This window comes from Mustela nivalis, assembly GCF_964662115.1.
Source record: "Mustela nivalis genome assembly, chromosome: 6".
Classification (NCBI taxonomy): domain Eukaryota; kingdom Metazoa; phylum Chordata; class Mammalia; order Carnivora; family Mustelidae; genus Mustela; species Mustela nivalis.
In genome coordinates this window covers 136,317,132-136,336,116 of record NC_139025.1, presented here as the reverse complement: position 1 = coordinate 136,336,116, position 18,985 = coordinate 136,317,132, and positions in this window count along the sequence as shown.

The following is an 18,985-nucleotide window of genomic DNA, read 5'->3' as shown; positions in this document are numbered from 1 at the left end:
GAAAATATCATGCTGGAGAGAACTGGTGGAAGGAGCAGGTAATTAGAAAAGAAATCACTATCTCGCATGCAATACCCTTGGGTAGCAGCAAAAATGAGCATGTTTCTCATCTTTGATGATGATGTTGATGAAGATGACAATGAAGATGATAATGTATCACCATTTGCTGAGTTTCTGTTAGGCCAGCTACTCTTAGATCTTATATCAGATACTGTCTTATTTAATTCTCTCAGCAGATTTATGTAGGAACTATGACCATCTGCATTATACCAATGAAAAAGCTAGCTCTCGAAGAGCTTAGGTAACTGCCATAAAGGCCCCACAATTAACTAATAGAAGCAATTCTTGATATGCCCTTTGTACTCTATCGCATATGTGTGTGTATGTTTGTGTGAATCTAATTTAATTTAATTTTTTTGTTTGTGTTCCAAAATTTATTGTTTATGCACCACACCCAGTGCTCCATGCAATACATGCCCTCCATAATACCCATCATTAGGCTTACCCGACATACAAATGGCTAACAGACTCATGAAACAATGTTCATCAGCATTAGCGATCAGGGAGAGTCAAATCAAAACCGCATTGAGATACCACCTTGCACCAGGTAGAATTGATGGGGTCTGTGATCAAAGGAGTGAGACTGATACAAAGCGAAGGTCAAGCAAAGCTTTATTTCGAGCCAGCACGGAGAATCAAACTGAGTGGCCCGGGGCCGTCTCTTACGGAGAAAGTGACGACCCCCAGCCTCACAGACTAGCTTTTACAGAGCAAAGGCCATGTGGTTGAGCCTGGCCAATGAGACTGTAACACATAAAGAAAGCTGCATAGTCATGTTAGGTCACATGCAGGTGGCCAATTGAATTACAATTTACCCTATAGTAGCTGTTTGAACTAGCCTATCACTCTGGTCAGAATTGGAGCCCAAAAGTCGGGGTTTACATTCTTTGGTGGTTAGGGAGATAGTATGTGTGCTTTACTGACTGGATGTCTCCACCTGACCTGACTCGTCCTTGCATTCTGGGCTCTGTTATCTCCATCTGACCTGACCCATCCTTGTATTTGGGCTCTGTTATCAGGGACTGTTTGACCATATTTTACTGGTTTCCCAGGCTTGCTTCTAAATAAGTTCCTCTGAGGGGGCTTGGGGGGGGCAAGGTCAGTTTATGTTTACTGCACAAACAACAAAATGGCTGTTTTACTGAGATGGAATTGCTCTGGCTAAGTAGGCCCTTACAGAATGGCCAAAATCAACAAGACAGTAAACAACAAGTGTTGGAGAGGATGTAGAGAAAGGGGAACCCTCTTACACTGTTGGTAGGAATGCAAGTTGGTGCAGCCACTTTGGAGAACAGTGTGAAGATTCCTTAAGAAATTAAGAATAGACCCTGCAATTGCTCTACTGGGTATTTACCCCAAAGACACAGATGTAGTGAAAAGAAAGGCTATATGCACCCCAATGTTCATAGCAGCAATGGCCACAGTCACCAAACTGTGGAAAGAACCAAGATGCCCTTCAACAGACAAATGGATAAAGAAGATATGGCCCATATATACAATGGAGTTTTATGCTTCCATCAGAAAGGATGAATACCCAACTTTTGTATCAACATGGATGGGACTGGAAGAGATTATGCTGAGTGAAATAAGTCAAATAGAGAGTGTCCATTATCATATGGTTTCACTTACTTGTGTCTTTTTAAAATCATAAACTTGAATAAAAGAGTCACAGTCACAGTGCTCACAGAATTCAGTTTATGGTCTAACATTGATGGTAGATTTCATGTTGCACATGAATTGTCTTACTCTCTGAAATTAAGTTCTACTCTAGGGAAACCCTATTCCCAGTACTTCCGACACTTCATTCATTCATTTATAAACATTCACTCAACATGTGAGCAAGGCACTGTGCTAGGCGCTGTGTTCCAGATGAAACTGTGTGCAGTTTATTTATTTATTTATTTTACCACATTGATCATTTGGCCGATTTCTGTTTTTTCCCTGTGGGGTGGACCCTGTCTGAATTCTACTTGTTAAAAAGGACTGGATGTGAACCAAATGGGCTCCCCCCCCAACCCCCCACTAAAATTGATCAGCCAGCTGCGTGAAATATAGGACACTCATTCTTTTGTAAATAAGCTGGCAAATTTCCTTTATTTTCTATTTTGCTCAACACTTAACACTTTGAATGACTATTGGTAGCTTATATACATCTTAGAGTTTCCAATCCCTTCCTGGGAGTATTTAGCTATTCATGCATGTGTAAGGAGTTAGAACAACTACAACATCCCTTCATCTCTTCCAGTTTTCAAAGAATTGAAATGTAATTGAAAGACTGTCACAGCCAAGCTGAACCTAAAGAGATATGATGACTAACATAATATGGACCCTGGATGAGATCCTGGAATGGAAAAGAACATTAAGTAAAAACTGAGGAAATCTGAATCAATATGGACTTTAGTTAATAAGAATGAATCAACATTGATTCATTTATTATGACAATATACCACACTGATGTAAGAGGCTAAAAACATGGGAAACTGGATGTAAGCTGTGGGGTAATTCTCTGTCCCATCTGTAATTTTTCTATAAATCTAAAAGTATTCCAAAATTCAGAAGAATTTGAACATGATTTCCATCGGAGCTCTTTAATTTCTACCTGGATAATTCCCTCCCTGCTCCTTAATTTGGATTCTTCTGGACTTCCTTCAGACATGTTTCTGTGAAAGAGAAAGAGCTGTCTTAGATGGTTTGCAAGAGCTTGGGTGAGAAGCAGCTGGATTTTTGTCTGTGAGTCATCTCTGTCAAAAATGAGAAAGTGGTAGATAGGAACAGACAGGGAAGAGTCCTGTCCATGACTCCGGGGAAAGGTGAAAAGTATGCAAAATTCCTGCCAAGAAGCCTTGAGGAGAATTCCTTCCTAACTGAAATTTATTGACTACGGTAACTCAATCTATATCAGAGATGATATTAAAAGCCATATCACATGGAAGGTCCATCACAAAATCCCCAATGAATACTTTTGAGGATGAAGCTTGTCAGAAAAAACAAAACAAAACAAAACTTCTTTCTTATCAGAAACTTCTTTCCTATTGCTTTTTAAACTGAAGTTTGTTTTTATTTTTCCATGTAAAAGTAATAAAAGTTTATTTTAGAAAATGAAATATTAAAGAAATTTGAAAAAAAAATCCATTTTTTTTTTCCCACCCAGAGGGGGGAAAAATCTACTGATGTGTCAGTGTATTTCTTCCAGTTTGAGTAACTATGGCTAAAACTTTTTTAAAAAGCTTTTTCTAGGGCACCTGGGTGGCTCAGTGGGTTAAAGCCTCTACCTTTGGCTCAGGTCATGATCTCAGGGTCCTGGGATGGAGCCCCACATCAGGGTTTCTGCTCAGCGGGGAGCCTGCTTCCCCCTCTGTCTCTGCCTGCCTCTTTGTCTACTTGTCATCTCTCTGTCAAATAAATAAATAATATCTTTAAAAAAAAATATATATATTTTTAAATGGTTTTTCTAAGATTTTTTTTCTAAAAATGGATTATTTTATTAAAAAAAAAAACTCCAAGGATTATAAAAACAAGGATTCTGTCTTCCTTCAAGTTTCTTTCATTTTTTAAAGTTTTTATTTAAGTTATAGTTAGTTAATATGCAGTATAATATTAGTTTGGGGTGAACAGTATAGTGACTCAACATACCCATACAACACCCGGAATGCTGGTCCTAAGTGCCATCCTTCATCCCCATCACCTATTTCCCCATCCCCCATTCCCCTCCCCTCTGGTAACCACCAGCTTGTTCTCTATAGTGAAGAATGTTTCTTGGTTTGCTTCTCTCTCATTTTCACTTTGCTCATTTGTTCTGTTTCTTAAATTCCACTTATGAGTGAAATCATATGGAATTTGTCTGTCTCTGACTGACTTCACTTGGCTTTATACTCTCTAGATGCATCTAGGTTGTCGTAAACGGCAAGTTCTTATCAAACTTGGGAAAGGTGGAGCTGCTTTTTTCTCTTTTGGAAGCAAGAAAACATGTTTTAAATTATAGCCTCTTTGGGGCGTTTTATTTATTTTATTTTATTTTTAAATATTTTATCTATTTATTTGACAGAGGGAAATCACAAGTAGGCAGAGAGGCAGGCAGAGAGAAAAGAGGAAGCAGGCTCCCTGCTGAGCAGAGAGCCCAATCCCAGGACTCTGGAATCATGACCTGAGCCTAAGGCAGAGGATTTAACCCACTGAACCACCCAGGCGCCCCCTTTGGGGTGTTTTAAATGCTGGCAAATTCCTTCCGTACTTAACTCACCTCATCCTAACTCACCTCTCGAACTGTGCTCTGAAGACACATCACTGAGCAGCGAGGGCTTCTGGGAGGAGTTTAGAGACAGTTCCGGAAACACCAAAGAGAAGAACCTGGGGGGAAATGCAGCATGAGCTGGACTTTCACAGGTGAGCATTGGAGATTGCATTTGGTAGACCTTCTCTCCCCATGGATCCCCATCTTCAGCGGGAATAACCCGTGATGGGGGAGGCCTTGGGATGCACTGAGAAAGGATCCAGTCTTGCCCCTCAGACACACCTGCATTTGAATCCCGACCCCAGCCCTGTGTAAATGACATCACTCCATGGTCCCCCAACTTTTGATTTGTGATACAAAGATTAATTTACCGACACACACTTGCTGAGCCATAAATGCATCATTTTATATTCCCTTCTCTTCGCTGTGTTTTTCCTTCTGTTTTGTTCCAAGCTTTCCTTACCTTTTTAGCCCTCCTGGTGGGTTCTTTTGTTCAGGTTACAAAAGTAAGATGGCAAATGCAATTTTAAATATATTTTTTGGAAGTGGTGCACCATTTGGTTTTCGGTCTTTGATCATTTCATTTTCATGCTGATCACTGTCCTTGTAGAGATTTAAAGTCATTGTTTTCCCCAGGACTGGACCACTATGATGTCCCAGCTGGCCACTGTATGCAGGCAAAGTCAAAGTGCTTTGCAACTTGACTCTGTAGATCCAGTCAGTTTACGGATTCATTGAGTTTTGTTTCATTTTTGTTTTTTTTTTTTTCCTTTTACAAGCTGCTTGTCTTGATGCAGTGTTACATTTCTTTGTTTTCACCTTGTGCCTAGATCTGTTTTCAGAATGAAACAAATAAGCAAACAAATATCATGGAACAACACAACAAAAAGGTAGAATTATTGCTTTCTAAACACTAAGCACAGTATCTCCGGATGTCAAACAAACCTCAGGTGCTTTTGGTTATGGCCCACTACTGTTCTTTTTTGAAGCCTGAGTCACACTGGTCCTAGCATCAGCCCCAAACTGAGCTTTGGCAGTGAAAGCTGTCCCATAACCTGTGCCCTTGGACCTCTCTATAGTCTGCTTGGAGTGTGACCTACATCACATTAAAAACCAGTTCATGCCTGGGCTGATGTCATCCCCTGAGAGGTCTGGTGGGTAAAGGCTAGAAGCCATGAAACTTTCTTTCTTTTCAGCTATGGGCTTTGCCACCTTACAGTGTTTACTTTTTTAATAAGTGATGAGAGATTTTGCGATCAACTGTGAACATCTTGACCCAAAGATGGAATGACTTGAGTAGACTCTGGCCTTAAGTGAATAGTTACTGTTCATGCCCCTGTACCCATTCATCACTGGCAAAGTCTGAGCTCATGTCTGCTTCTTAATACACAAAGAGTCTGTAAATTCAATGACGGTCGAACTTCTTCCAGATCATTAAATTATATAGTGGGATTTTATCATATGAGTCTTGGCCTTTGAAATTCATCATTTTGAAGAAAGATTATTGCTATCTGTAGCTGTAAAATGACTGCCAAATAAATATTCTACTTGGAAAGAAATAGGATATTTGCTCTTACAGAAAGTAACAAATAGTAATTAATTTTCTGTTGTTTGATATATCTGGCAACAGTATGGGCAAATTGCTATTCCACTGTTGCTCTTCATCTCTACCACTAAGGGACCATGGGTGCCCACCCAGGTCCCAGGGGACCTGCTGGCTGCTACCAGGCCAGCTCTACCCCTATATTTCTTTTTGCTTTTCCCTTCACTGTCTACAGCGGCTTCTCCAGGTTTTCCGGTTCTGAAGATGAGTTCCTCATGTACTTATCACCAATGGGTTGCCACATCTCTTTCTTTCTGTAAGACAGATTCATGAAGGATGACATCACTGGGTAAAAGCAGGTGCTCTCTGGACCCCAGCTTTCCTTCTCAGGAGAGTTTGTTTATTTGTTTGTTTTTTTTTTCCTTTCTTTTCTTAAATCCCTAGTAATTTCTGCAGGCTGCTATCCTAAAAGCTAAGGGTTTGCTCTATGATTTTATACTTTCCCAGGAACAACAACAAGTAATTTTAGAATTTGAATTGCTAAGGTCTGACATGGAAATTGGAAATACAAAGATAAAACAATGGTTTTATCTTTCATTATGAGAATAATGGTAAAGGGCTTAAATTAATTAAAGTTTAGCAAGTATATTATAGAAACTTGAGGCTGTGTTGTTGGATGGCTGATGAAACAATTAGTTGGGGAACCATAAAAGAGGACTTATTTCTTCTCTTTCCAAAGTTCTTCAAAAGCCACAGTTTTTAAAAGAGCTATGATTGTGGACATGATTATGAAATTAAATCCTTTTATTGTTTCAATTTTACTGCAGCAATCTATTTTTAGCTTTTCATTTTAATGTGTTGCAAGGTCTCACAATCATAAAAATCCTGAGTCCTTGAGAGACTAATATGGTCATCCAGGCTGACCTTATAGGTGTAGACAACACCAGCCTGTCTCCAGGTCTTAGAACTCTGGGGATGGAGAATCTACTTCATCCCTTGGTATAATTGATTATGAGCCACAACTTTTTAAAGAATAAATCTTATTCCACAGTACAACCCCATTTTACTTATTTTAATTGCTTGTTATCAAAATTGAATATAATTCATGAAATGCTGAATGTTCTGTTATCTATTGCTATTAACAGATTTTTTAAAAATTATTTTCTGGTTGGTTAGAAATACTTGAAGTCTTCTAAATCCATCTACAAGGCACTCAATATTATTGAGAACCTGGTCTCAGTCTCCAGTGGCTTAGCTATGTCAGCTGATTCCCCATTCTCTGAAGACAAGTTAGTACTTTCTCATCTCTGCATTGTTGTTTCATTCTGCATCCTGGTTTCCATGCCTTCCTCTCGCATTAGCTGGTGAATTCCTTTTTAGCTGTCAAACTTCAAAGCACATGTTGCCTTGGCTAACCAGTTTTCTCCAATTTCTCCAACCATTTCCTTGGTCCAACAGAACACATCTCCCTTTACTTTTCAATGCAAATGAACAAGCATCTACTCACTTCTCTCTCCTCTTCTCTCTGCCCTCAAAGCTCTCTGTTTAGAAGGTAAACCTTTTGAGTCTAGTATCCCTGTCTATCTTGTTTACTGCTACAATCAGAAGGTCAAACAAAACATTTAACACATGATAGGCACACAGCAAATATTAGCCCCATTGGTGGGCATGGGATATATTATTGCACCAATGTACAACATCTAACATATTTAATTTTAATACTATAAACAATGAAAACAGTTATCATTCCTGTCCATCTTTTTATTTTTTTACAATGCCCATCTTCTCATCACTGAATGAGAACATGAATGAAAAATTGATTTGTGAAGCACTATAGAAGCATATTCTTTAAGGAAAATACTCTTTCTTCTGACCAATAAGGATTTAAAGAAAGAAAAGAAGTGGAAAATTTAGCCTCATTGATATTTAGCCTTGTCTATATAACACTTGATCCAAATTAATCTTTGGGTCAATATTCTATATTTTGGAGGTGACATTGTTGTTCTTGTAACCTGAAATATCCTGGAGGCATATTAAATAATCCAATTTTCTATTTAGAAGTGCTATATTACAAAAATAGGGGTATCAAGGTTAATTGCCATGAATTACAGTATTTTTCTAATATGATATAATTGCATTATCACCTTCCTGTGTAATCTCATTCTGCTTCCCTTCTTCCCCTTCACCCTACTTCTTCTCCCCTGTACTTGAACCTAGAAACATTTAGCTCTTGCTTTAATAACAGGTATTGTCCAAGTGGGACGTAACTATATTCTTTGATGGTTCAAAAAAGAGTCTGCAGAAGCGTGGTCATGTGAAAAGGAAGTGAACTTTCAAATCAAGCAATTGAAGAGTAAAAGTTGGGTGGGAGGGGGAGTTTTGAGTAACAGATGGTTATCCAGTGGTTAGAGCCCTTCACTGTGCTGATGCTTTTCAGGGACTTACACTTGCTGTGATGATTACTGAACCTTCCTCTCCTCCTCCCTCTTGAACCCGTCTCCTCTTTCCCCTCTTTCTAGAAAGTAAATCCCATGTATGCCTCTCCAGGCCAGACCAGCACTCTGAGTTTCCCATCTGTATTCCCAGTTGCCAAATCAATATTTTCATTTATATTTTCCACCAGCATGTCAAACTCAACGTATCTGAAACCAAGCTCATAATCACCTCCTAAAATGTCATGCTCCATGTCTTAGCAGATGGACCCATCTTCATGCTTTGCTTTCTCACATACATCATGTCTAGTCAACTGAACAGTCCTGTTCTACCTACCAGGTTAACACTCTCTCTTGCAAGTGTTCAACCCTCCTGTCTAGCCTCCTTGCCATTGTCCTTGGCCTTGGTGCAAGTTACAGTCATCTCTTGCTTGGACCACAACCCAGTCCCCCTTAATGGCCCTTGATTTGGTCTGATTTTATATATTCTTCATTGTGACACCAAACTTACCCATTTAAAATGAAATCTCTTACACCATCCCCTGACTTGAGAACTTCCCACTGTTTTTTAAATAATCTCTCTTCTCACCATGGTTGTAAATCCCTGTGTAGTATGGTTTTTGCCTGCCTATCTGCCTCATCTCCTACTGTTCGATGTCCTCCATACTCTGACCTACTGGATTGTTTCAGGGCTTGAATGTAGAACTATCTCCATGACCTCTTGGCTCTTGCACGGGGTAGAACCCACTTCCATATGTGAGCTGCACCTTGCCATATAACTGCCACTCATTCTAGATCCTTATATCTCCTTTTAAACCTCTCAGCTTGGCCTTTCCTGATCTGCAATGACAGCCAGGGCCCCTCTGCCATTTTGTTCTCATAACACCCTGCTCTTCCCTATCATGCCCCCCATCCTATGTTACCTTCAGTTTTATTTGATCAATTTTCTATCTTCTCTCCTCAATGGTAAGATCCATAGGAGAAGAGATGGCACTGCCCTTATGATACTGCTTGTATTTGTTTCCTATTGCTGCTGGAATGATTGTCATGAATTTGGTGGCTTCATCAAAGGAAACCTATTCTTGCTGACTTCTCAACTCTGGAAGTCTCAAATCAGTATCACTAGGCCTAAATCAGGGTATTATCAGGGGACTGCACTTCCACCAGAAGCTCAAGGAGAGAATACGTATCTTGCCTCTTCTAGTTACTGGTTACTGGTGCCTGCCAGGATTGTTTCATGGCTGCATCATTCCAATCCTGAAGGCCAGCATCTCCAAACCTTTTTGTTCCTTTTTACATTTCCACCTTCTCTGTGCATGTCAGATCTCTCTTCCCCTCTTTCTTGTAAGGACATGTGCGATTGCATTTAGGATACACCCAAATAACCCAGAATAATCTCCCCATCTCAATATTCTTGATGCAATCACATGTGAAACTCTTTTTCCAAACCAACAACCATCAGAAGAGATCAGGACCTAAAAACTGGGGGGACTGTTATGGAGCCTATCACACTGCTGAATTCCCAGTTCTGTCTTCCATTCTCAGTTAGATACGTATGTATATTTGTGGACATATTCTGTGATTTTTGTGGACCAACTCATTTTAAACTTATAAATGTATGTGAAAATAATATTTTGCTTCAATGAAGTCAATGCTAACTTTGTTGTGTATAAGTTTCCACAAGTACACAAGCCAAAAGCTCAGCTCTCTTGCCTTTCCCATCATTGGGAACAGGTCCAGAATCTTTTGACTCCACAGGTTAGGAGTTAGACTCTGCTGACTGTCCAAATAAGTCAAGTTTCTTAGAGATCAAGCCCTCTGAGAAATGGCATAAGATTGAACTCAATAATGAGAGTATATTTGGCTATCACTAGCCAACGTTTCATCATATTGATTGAAAGGCAAGAATGAGGCTCATCTTTCAGGGTTATAGTGAAACAAATAGCCATCCATGGGTGAGACAAAAGTTAGAGACATAGGAGCAAGATCCCTTACCAGGTATGTGAAATAATAATATTGGTGTAGATGACCTTTAGATTTTATTCTAACGATAAAATAAAAAGATTCTATCAAACATATGTTTCAGATCAATGGTATTTTTATGGCAGGAAATCCAAGGCTTTTTATGAGTCGATGCCCCTCTCCTTTTAAGCTACAAAAGCCACATCATCTTTTCTTCTCTCTGTCTTGGGGATGCCGACAACTGTATTACCTTTGTCATATAGGTTGCAGATCATCTGAGGCCATTCCAGAATCCCTCTGACTGAGACTGGACCAACCGTTGCTGGATTTTGTAGATAAAGCTCTCATTTTTAATCTCATTTTATTACTACAATAAACCATTGAGGATGATATTCATATTCATTCTCACGTTAGAGAGGGTCAGTTTCAGCATCTACCTGACAGGCCCAGGAGTGGTGTTTTAGCTTGTTGAAGTTTAGGTATCTGGATTTATTTTGAATTCCTTAGTCTTAGTAGCTGGAAAAAGAAATAATATCTACTGAGTATTAGCTCTTTGTCCTATATCGTGCTACGGACACACTGGTCTTGACAACCATACCACCCAGCATCATTTGTACCATCACGTGGGGCTGGGAAAGAAACGCATTTAGAGGAATTTCTCTGAAAATACAGTGGGATGATGGGGCAAAGGTGAGATTCTAAACCCAGAGTTGAGTCTTTAAAAAAAAAAAGTCAACTGTCTCCTTCTACCTTGAAATAAGCCAGACACAAAGACACAAAAAGGCAAAGACTATATGACTCTACTTGCAGGAGGCAAGCAGAGTAGTCCTGGAGTTAACGCATAGATCGGCGGTTGCCAGGAGCTGGAGGAGAAGGAGAATGAAGAGCCAGGTGTATGATGTGGAGGAAGTGGAGGAAGATGAGAATATTCTAGAAGCGGGTGGTGGTGATAAGGGTTGCAGACAACAGGAAGGTACTTGATGTCACCAACCTCTACATGTGAGACTGCTTAAACTGGTAGATTTTATGTGATGTATATTTTACCACAACAAAAAAATGGGATTTTCTGCATTAGTTCACTAACTGAGAAAATTGCTCAGGGAGGCCAAGGACACAGGCCCTAACAGTTCACAGTCAGAAGGGATTAAGTAGTATTTTTGCCTCAGAGGGAGGGCCAAATAAGCACATTTATTTTCCTCATCTCAGATTTCTGTTATTCTATTATTTTTATTGTAAAAGTTTACCAGAGGCAGTTTTTCCCTTTGAAAGGCTGATGAAGGCTCTCCTTTTAAAAAATGAAACATTTATCCTCCCATGACCAAAACTGAAGGTGTTGTAAAGAGAAAATGTAAATTGTTTGGAGGAAAACAAATGCACAGAACACAGCCCCTAGCTTCCTATCTTGGAGCGTTTGTCATTTAAATGATCTGAAGCAACCTTGAAAGGAGATGGCAGGAACAAGGCCTTCTCACTGTGTAGGTACTCCAAGAAAAGAAGAAATGGTTAACCAAAATGTAACCCAGGTGAAGAGCGGAAATAAAGCCATGAATATAAATAGAGGCATGAATACAATGCTTTGTCTATCCATTACCTTCATGCACCAAAGAATGAGGAGTGGTGGTTAAGCAAATGGATATAAAGCCTGTAATTTCTGCTTTCTGACTTTCCCTTGGTTTCATCTCCATAGGGGGCCATTCAGCTCCAATTAACTTCAGTTGCTAGGTCCATGATATAGAAGTCTTTTGAGTCAAGTTGGCGCCAAACCTGCTTTTGCTTGGTTTAGCTGAAAAAAAAAAAAATTGAAGGAGCAGATTTACTGTCTACACTGCAGATATGGACTGTCCCCCATTACACATGTTAAGACAGCTCTCTACAGTGGAGTCACTGAATGGAGTAGCTTTAAGGCATTTAAGTAAATGGCATCCGTGGAAGCCAACAGTCAATAAGGAGTTCTGAGTAGCTGTTGCTTGAAACTAAGTTACATATAGGATTAATTTTGTTTTATTTAAAATCTCCCAGACTTCATTGCAAGGAAGGAGAGCGTTCACTTGAATTACATTTTAAGATTAAAGAAAGTGAAAATGAGCAACAGAGAAGGAATCTTCCATGTGAATGGGAATCAGTTTTCATCTCATGGGTTTCTGTCGAAGGTGTGCGTATGCGTCATGGTTTTGTGGAAATAACATTCAGACACTTGTGGGCTGGTGGCATTGTTAATCTGCAGGCACTATTTGCATGGCTTTGTTTGCATAGTGTGGAAGGAGGAGGTCCTGCAAGCAGCTGTCTTCAAATGGGCTTGAAGACAAAGACTAGAGAGTGGAGTGAGGCAGGACTGGGAGTGGAGAGCCCTGTAGGCTCTCTGTTTTCAGGAAGATCTCATTGGCTGAGGTTGCGCCCTTTAGAGGGAAGCAAAACAGACTGGAGACTAATGTGAAACACTATTCCCAAGGATTCTGTGAGGCTTGGAACATAAGCAGCCCCGCTCTGTGTCCAGGAAACAAAATGTGATAAGGAATTAGGGAGGAAATTTTCCTCCCTCCCGTCCTCCCTCTCTCCCCCTTTCCTCCTTTCCTTTCCTTCCCTTCCCATTCCTTCCCTTCTCCTTCCCTCCTTCTTTTAAGATTTATTTATTTGAGAGAGAGTGAGAGTGCACTAGCAGGAGGGGCAGAGGGAGGAAAGGCAATCCCAAGCAGACTCTGCACTGAGAGTGGAACCCCACATGGACCTCGATCTCCAAGACTGTGAGATCACGACCTGAGAAAAAGCCAAGAGTTGGACATTTAACTGACGGCCACTCAGGCACCCCTCTCCCTTCTTCTTGGAAACATCTTGTCTTTGGTTTGGCCAAAACCAAAAAAAGAAAATTTATTTAGGTTGGTGACTTTGGGAGGCCTGAGGGGATGGAACTTGCAGCATGAAAGTCAGTTTTCTTAAGAATGACCTTAGGTTCTGAGGAAGGGCCTTCAGCAACATGGATAGGGGTGGGGCAGAAGAACATTGAAGAATGAGTTGCGTACATGTGGAACAATCTGAGAACCTCCAGGAAATGAAGAGGAGAGATTGTTAGGAGCTGATGACCTGTAACTTGCAGGCAGCAGCCACACTCCCAGGAAGTATGAACGACTCCATTAAACCTGTCTACGAAGGGGCGATGTTTGGGGAATGCTGGCTGCTTCTGTTTTTCACCAGGACTTTATTTCAAATTTCTAGTGATGGGCTTTTTCCTTTTCAAGAGAAATAAATATAGGGAACTTTATTTTTACCAAATGTCTAGACTTATAAAAGAAATAACTAACTCCATCAAGACAAAACCCAGTGTTGCTCTCTCAAATATCATGTCCACTGACCTTCACGGCATGCCTCCATGACAGGTTTTGTAATTTTTGGCTTACAGATGAAGGAAAAGGGCAAGAATATTAACAGTTACTAAGACCCAAATGTGTTTTAGGTACCACAGCAGTAATTTTATCTGCTTTTTCCCATTCAAGTATCACGACCACCTTGGGAGGTATGTATTATTTGTTACCATGACAGAAAGTGGAAACTGAAACCCAGAAAGAGCAATGGCTCTAGAGCAAAGCCAGCTCTTTCCTCTGCATTCTCCTGAACACAGCGGAGTGCTGGCCCTTAAGGCGAATCTCAAAAAGGAAAGACAGTTGCTGTTGAAGAGCTGCAAAGACCCAAGAGAGGGAGGGGTGCTGGGAGAGATTGTGAGATGAAGCCCAGGGTGTCCTATCCAGGGCCACATGCGGTCTTTGCACCTGCTCCCCCATGAGGCAATACTACAGACATCTAGTTTTCTACTATGTGGTTGGGGGAACTCTCTCCCAGTTCTTCAATGATATCATTTACCTGATCTGCCGTGAGCTGCCTTGACCGAGAGGCTGCCTTCCCAGCACCAGCTTCCAGTCACTGTAGTAAGATCCAAACAGTGTCTCACCCCTGTGATGTCAAGTTATGTGCCCTGCTCCCTCCAAAAAACGCTTAAGTGTTCTTGTCAAAAGCGACTATTTATAGGCCATTAACAATAGAATGGATGATTAGGCTCTTTCCAGGCCTGATGAATAATGCATGCTGCCAGGCAGTGCATTTACCATCCACTACAGGGCTCTTGGAGGAAAAGTGTCACTGAAGAGTGTGCTGTTCAATTTCCAAGATCTGAATGATTTTTTTTAAAGATTTATTTATTTGACAGAGAGAAATCACAAGTAGACAGAGAGAGGGAAGCAAGCTCCCTGCTGAGCAGAGAGCCTGATGCGGGACTTGATCCCAGGACCCTGAGATCATGACCTGAGCCGAAGGCAGCGGCTTAATCCACTGAGCCACCCAGGCGCCCCGATCTGAATGATTTGAAGGAATAATTGCATTTTGTATGGGGAAGAAAAAGTTATTCTTCGTGAGCTTTGTTCATTTGGGCAAAAGCAGAGAAAAAGGTAAACTTGTCCAGTTCAGTGTCTTTCAGATATTTCCTTTTTCCTTCCTTCCCTTCACCTTTTCCACCCCCGTGCACTTTGTGGTAACACAGCCTACAGGTGCATGAACCTATAAGGTCCAACTGCAGCTGTACACATCATTTCTGCCACTTAATCCTTGCCTAGAGGCATCCCTGCATTTCCATTTAAGTCCTAACCACAGTTCCTTTCCAGTTTCCTTTCAAAAGTAAGGCTTATATGAAGTTAAGCATATTCACAGGACTAAGTACTGTTTGTACACCATCAGTCCTATGGGTGGCTCTTTACTATGTATCCTTTCTAGATACATACAGTTTTCAAGATTTGTCTGGGGATCTATTTGGCAAGGTCTGTCAGCTTGCAGAGACGCATGGGGAAGAATTTTCTGGGCATGGAGAAATTGGAGATACCCAGTCTTCCTCCAAAAAAAAAAACAGTCAATCATGGGAAAAGGTCAGTTTTGGGAGCTCCCTGGTACAGATCATTTCGATTATCCTATATAGCCCACTCTGGAAAGACTCTTACCCATGTCTTAGAGAGAAAGGGTGATGAGAAATTTGGGGAAAAAAGAAGGAAATATCTTTTTCAAAAGCATGTTGCTTGTCAGATGCTGGCTGGTTTCTTGGAGATGTAGAGCCATCTGCCGTGTGTCATCTTTGTCATGTAAGTGTCTATGAACAAAGGACAGTGTTAAGGCCTCACTGGTAGGGGGAGGGGCTTCATGCACCTGATGGCACTGGCACTGGATGGACAGAGAGATGGACTCCTTTGGAAACACAGAGTTTAATATATCCCAGGAACCAGAAGCATCTAACACTTGCCTGGCTTTTGAGACCCTCCCTTGCTGGGTTCTAGGACTCACTTCTTTTGGGTATCTACCCACAGCCCTGATCCTTTCTACATAGTCTCCTTTAAGGACTTGTTAACTACCTCCCTCTTTAATGTCCTTCCTAAGTGGACTGGACATGGGCACCACAAGAACCATTTATGAATCTGATTGTGGCTTAGGTTTGCTCATAAATAGGGCTTTAGCCTCCATGGTAGGCTCTTGAAATGGATTCCTTATATCCTTCCTTGGAGGATGGAATACATAGATATTGGCTTTATTTCTCCCCATTGTTAGATTATGTGAGGTTAGAAAGGTATTATCTTAGATTAAAAAAAAAAAATGTGTCTGGTGTTCATGATGACCACAAGGCCATGTTGGAAAGTTCTAGAAACTATGAACCCCTACTCACCTCTCTGACCATGATTATGTTTGAAAGGGTTCTGATGAACAAAAGCAGCCAACAAAGGACCAGCCCAACCTGGTAGTCACTGCTGCTTCTCTAGGTAACTTCTCTTTGTCACGCTCATGAAGAATAAAATATTCTCATCCCAGCATCCCCAGCTTTTCTAATTATCTCCTTAGGCAACATCTTTCCTCTTTGTGTCCCCTATGGCACTGTGAGATGAAGGGCACAAACTTTCTGTAAAGAAGCATAAGATCTATACTATTAACAGAATACTGTTCATTGTCCCATGCTTAACCCTATCCTGATATACAGAGCTTGTAGGCACTCAAAATCATGGTTTCAATAAACACATTTTGATAGTAGGAAACTGCATGTCTCCAGTTGTATTTGGACAGTTCTTATGCTTAGCTTCACATCCCCTACTTCCCTTATACTCAAAACATTGCTATAATAACCAGATCTGCCTCGTGGCCACATCCTCAGCTTCACTTCGTATGTCTTGCTCTCTGTAGTATGTGCTTCCTGCAGGAAGCTGCCCAGAATTCACAAATGTAAGGGAGTTGATGCCCAGAGAGCAATATGGGCCAACAGGAGACTAGATGGATGGATGATCACCACTGTCTTCCATCATTCAGGTGAACAATTCTAAGGTGCATTCCAGGGAGCAACCCAAGGAGTGTAAGAGATTGAGCCCATTGCCCCACTGTGTAGACCCATCAGGACTACTCCCTTTCCCCCTCTCCTTCTTTCTTTTATTCCTCCCTGGTTCCCACTCTACTTCTCTGATAGCTTCTTCAACTGAACTAAAAACACACAAGTCCTATTCTGAACTCTGCTTTGGAGACCAGCAGGAGTCTAAGCTAAGACATCCTTTGTTTATGATTTGATTTTATGTCTTTTTTACTTTTTTATTTATTTTTTAATTATGTTATGTTAGTCATCATGCAGTACATCATTAATTTTTGATGTAGTGTTCCATGATTCATTGTTCATGTCTCTTTTAAATAGCAAGTGATACTTCTATGGGTTGTCTTTCCAGTTCCCTCCTCTGATCTAGGTTCCTCATATCCATTATCTCCATCTCTTTGCCTTCTATTCTCTCCCCATCTTCTATGTCCGAGTCTCCCATTCTGCTACAAAGTGATTAAGGACTTCATGGACATTGGTTTGCTTGCTGAATTGTTGGTCTGCCCTATCCAGAAACCATCTCTCCTATTCAGGGGGTTTCTAGACTTAGAGTCTTGGTGGGAGGCAGAACCCATTTTTCCCTAAAGATGACCTAATAAGGACTCCCCCCCCCCATTTCTTTGGCTATCCCCTGGTGGCTAGAACATGGGCATATAGTCCGGGCTTAGCTAACAGGATACTTCCATCTGAGAAAGTGATTCTTGAGCAACTGACACAAAAACAGGGAGAATGTGACCCCAATAGCATGGAGTGACCAGGTCAGTGGTGCTGGTGGTGGTGTAGCCACCTGTCACGGGGCCATGCTTCTGCCACGTGACCACGACTCTGTTCCTGATGTCCAATTCCCCACGCTCATCTTCCAAATCTGGTCTAGAAGCCTCCCTGTCTGCCTTACAATCTCTTACTAATTCCTTTGCAGCCTGCATTGGCCAGAACCTGTCTCTTTTGCTTGTGACAAAACAAACAAACAAACAAAAAAACACAGAGTCTTTTTTATCCCCCCTTGAAGACCCTTTTCAGCTTCAGGTTAAATTCATATCATTACACATAGCCTGGTTCTCCGTTAGCCAATTATGAGTTAACTTCTGTTCTGGGATTCCTCTACAATGATCTTCTAGGCTCTGTCAAAATGGCCTCTTTCTCTCTGTATCCCTTTGAATGCTATACATCCTTTCAAGAGCTCCTTTATATTCTCCTCCAAGCGCAGACCAAGGAGTGCTGGTCCCATGAGCAGGTTGTAGCCCACCTTCCATATTCACTCTCGGTCACATCTATTCCTCTTCTGTGGGGGGTTTTTTGAATCCCAGATGATCTGAGCAAAGTCTGTTTAATCACAATCACTGGAAAACTTTTGTGGCAGACTAGTCAATTCTCTTTTATCCAGTAATGGTGAATTAACAGGAGAAATAGTTGTTTTCTAAAGCTTCTACAAAGGCATTCTGAAAGCGGAGTGAGGAAATGCTTTTGAAATATATGTAATCTTTGAAAGAAGTCCAGGGTACGAAGAATATACTTACCCTGACTCATGCTGTGCCTCACCATTCCATCTGATCAATGAAGCAAGAGTTCTGAGGCACTTGCTCCAACAGCTTTGGCCTTTGGAATAGCTTTCTGTATTAGGATGTCGGGTTCCTTAATGTCATCCACAGATTACAAAACCAGACATCTATGGCGGGTTTGCGTGTTTGTTTGTTCGTTTGTTTTTAATAATCCTTTCATTGTTCTCAGGCAATGTACACAGGTAGCCTGGCTGCCTTTCCCCAACTCTAGGGGGCGCTATTCATAGCCTAGTGTTTGCCAAGGCTTTTTCTCCCAGTTTTGCCAATGCAGGACCAGCACAGCCAGGGACAGTCGCCCTTGGAGTGAGACACTTAAAGAAAAACACATATTAGTAGAAATGAAGGAATGATTCCCCGGTTCCTTTGATGAAACCCCCAGCGGGTGTGCAATTAATTCCCAGCCAAAGTACCAAAGTCTGGGCAGGTTTATAAGCTGCAAGAAATGTCTCATTTATATTCCACTTTCAGAGATAAGAAAAAGGTATTTCAAGGCTCTTTAGTCACTCTCTGGTACTTGAAACTTATGGATAGCTCTGTTAAAAGTGAAGATTTAAAAAATGAATAATAAAACCACTTTAGAAGATATTATTTTTTATGCCAGTATTTTTTATTCCCTCTCCTTTTTCTAAGGTGAATGTGAAATACAAATTGGTATCAACAGACACAGAAAAGATACCAAATGATTTGCCAAGTGGGGATAAAGCTTCCTGGCTCCCAGAGCCTGAAGAACACACTTGCTGATTCTAAGATCAGATCTATGTACTGGGTTCCTCCCTGCTGTTTAGAGCTTCTGCAAGAAGAGTCCGTTGTTTCTACAGAAGGAGG